Raw genomic sequence first — 3,130 nt, forward strand, 5'->3', positions numbered from 1 at the left:
AATTTTAATCTCTTTTTTCATTTTATTCTTTTCTTTTTTGCATTTTTTCACTTATTTGTAAATGTGTCAGCTTTACTGTAATTCTTCTATATACAGAGTATTTAGCTGAACGCAAATATAGTTTCATATGGACTAAAGTACATAACCAATAAACACACAACCGTGCACATTTAACAATAAATAGAAAACAACAATCACGGGGTGATTTAGGCTTTTGATAGATTGCAGTGATTGTAGAGTTTGCAGAAGTGCAGATTGCAGAAGTGCAGCCAGGCTGTATGCGGGTTGGGTGGGGTTCTTCACAACGGCAGAGGCTCTGGGAATGCAGCATGTCTGGAACATGGATAAGGATCGATGATGGGAGAGGTGTCGGAGATGTGCACAAAAGAACTCTTTGCTTCTGACTCTACTTAGAAATCACTGAATTAGCAGGGGAGGCTGGTCGGTCTCTTTGGTTTTGTCTACCTTAAGAGACAGAGTGTTGTTGTGTTGTTGTGGTACCAGCTTACCAGATGTTCCACCTCCTCTCTGTCTGATGCATCGTCATTACTGCTGATCATGTCTTCAGCATACTTCATGATGAGGTTGAACTCAGACTTGGGGTTGCAGTAATGGATGAGCAGGGTGAATAACAGAGTGCTGAGCATACAACCTGAGGTGTTGAGGTTGAGCAGAGGGAGTTTTCTCACCAGCTGGAATTTTGACATGACGTTTGTCAAAGTGTGGTAAAGCAGAAGGGTGTTGGAGATGTAGAGAGGTTGGGGAGGTAGGCAAATTGTAGTGGGTTGGTGCAGTGGGGAAGGAAGAGAGGATAGGGCTTTAGACCACTTCCTCAAAGCACTTCATTATAATGGAAGTCAGTGCTACAACGAGCGGTTACTGAGATATGATTTGCTAAGATATTGATGATGTCCCAGAGGTGGGACCAAGTCATTGTTTTGCAAGTCTCAAGTAAGTCCCAAGTCTTTATCCTCAAGTCACAAGTCAAGTCTCAAGTAAAGTCAAGCAAGTCAGAGTCAAGTCGCAAGTCAAGACAGACAACTTTCAAGTCAAGTCCCAAGTCCGAAACTTTGAATTTCAAGTCCTTTCAAGTCTTTTTTTTAACCCTCTGGGGTCCCGGGTATAATTGGCCGTTCTTGACTACTTTTGATTTTACTTCTATATTTCACTTTTAAAATATGTTTTTCTTGCCTTGTTTGGTATCATTATTTACAGCACAACCTCAAATATCTGAAATTTGAGTTATTTTTTTTCATTTTGGTATACTATATTAGCACAGTTGATCTAAATTCAGACAAAAAATTCAGAATCAGAGTAGAAAAAAGTTATATTTTTTTACTGTTTAACGAATCATTTTCATAACTTGAAATGCAAATAGAAATTGTACATTTCTAAAAATTATGCACAAGTTTTGCAAACAACAAAGTTATATGGTACTATTTACCTAAAAATGCAGCCAAGGCCTCAGGCGTTTTTTATATAACCATTTAAATCTATTTACAGAACAATCAGGTGTGCTGCATCAAATAAGAAGGCACACAAATTATTTGTGCCAGTCCAAAACATGTAGTTTGTGTTCAGTATAAGACAGAGGAGAACACCACAGGCCTAAACCCTGCAGGTCTGACAACTGGAGGTGCAACAGTCATAAATGACAGAAGAAAAAGGCCATGTATAGCAGGACTACTCAATTACACACTAAGGTGGGCCAGATTTTCTAACCAAAAAAAAATTTTTTCCCTGGCTCAGACATGCAAAAGTTAAACACGACCATACACTAATTGCAAATTAAACACAGTGATTTTGAATTGCGATGTGATGGTAAAATAAATATTTGTCAGTCTAAACTGGGTTAAATCTACGGGGTTAATGATGGGGAGGAGACGGAGAGAGACTGAGTACAGCTACAGAACCCACTTTCTGAAACGGACCCTGCTCACCATTCACCGACAATTCTGAGCTAACAAGTTGCATGTTATTCTTGGATGCACTTGCAGGACCGGATTTAAAATAGCATGACAAACATATCATACCTGTTAAAGCCAAACAGTATCATCAACGTAGCCCGAAGAACATTTGCTAATAAGATGAAGTTAGCTAAGTCAGCTGTCTCATCGTAGCAAAAACAAAAAAAAAGCACCACCTACCGTTCTTTATGCAACTTCAAATGTCGGACAAAGCTGGAAGTTGTTCCATCTCCGTCTGTGATTCTCTTCTTGCATGTTTTGCATATTGCATTTCGCTTTTTGTTGACTACTTCGTAGTTTATGTACCCGAAAGAAATTACTCTTGGAAGCATTTTTGGCTCGAGCGTTTTTGTTCTTGTTTTTTTCAAATCTGGTTAATTTGATTGGCTGTGCTACAGCCCACGCTCACATACATACGGAGTGTGGTAAGAATGAATGAATGAATAAAGTGAATTAATGGTCCGCACTTTTTATATAATATGTATGTTAAATTTTAGATTTGGGTAAAATATCAAGTCTTTTCAAGTAAACAGGTTCAAGTCCAATTCAAGTCCCAAGTCACTGGTGTAAAAGTCCAAGTCAAGTCACAAGTCTTACAACCTTTTTTCAAGTCAAGTCTAAAGTCATAAAATTAATGACTCGAGTCTGACTCGAGTCCAAGTCATGTGACTCGAGTCCACACCTCTGTGATGTCCTCCTCAAATCAGCCATGGCCAGATGGAGCACCTGCTTCTCTATGGTGAGTGCAGAGGTAATTCAGACTTAAAATCAAAATCCACCCAGCTGCCTTCCATTGGCAGTTTACAGGCCTGTCTAGCTCATAAAAGACCCAGAGGTGGACCCTGAACATCTTGTTGCGATGCTTATTATATGCTTGGGTCTTGTTCTGAGGTTCAAACCTTGCATACAAGTCATTTAATGTGCCAGGAAGCTGAGTGTCATTGTAGTTGGCGTGGTGTAGCTTTGTACTCTGTTAGGGCCTGAAGGCCATTTCACATGCATCTGAGGTCATTAGTATCACAGAACATCTGGGAACTGGTGTTTTGCTTTCATGATGGCCTGAACAGTTGTGTCCTGCCTGATCTGAGAAGCACAGCATGGACTTGAGATGTTAGCCATGGTTTCTAGTTTGGCTGACGTGTGGTTACAGTCTTTTACTACAG

General features: G+C 39.8%; 1 long non-coding RNA gene across 2 annotated transcripts; it reads right to left on the bottom strand.

Annotated features, from left to right (window-relative positions):
• LOC102082352 (uncharacterized) lies at window positions 1-2,746 on the bottom strand. Of its 2 annotated transcripts, XR_001224714.2 has the most exons (4): window positions 2,650-2,746; window positions 690-692; window positions 510-596; window positions 1-333 (listed from the first exon to the last, which is right to left on the bottom strand). It is a non-coding gene; the product is annotated as an uncharacterized LOC102082352 (long non-coding RNA). The 2 variants fall into 2 exon arrangements; XR_003221442.1 differs by lacking the exon at window positions 2,650-2,746 and adding an exon at window positions 2,034-2,087 and having other exon boundaries at window positions 510-692.
• Between the last annotated feature and the right edge of the window lie 384 nt (window positions 2,747-3,130).

Source organism: Oreochromis niloticus, linkage group LG8 (assembly GCF_001858045.2).
Source record: "Oreochromis niloticus isolate F11D_XX linkage group LG8, O_niloticus_UMD_NMBU, whole genome shotgun sequence".
Classification (NCBI taxonomy): Eukaryota; Metazoa; Chordata; class Actinopteri; order Cichliformes; family Cichlidae; genus Oreochromis; species Oreochromis niloticus.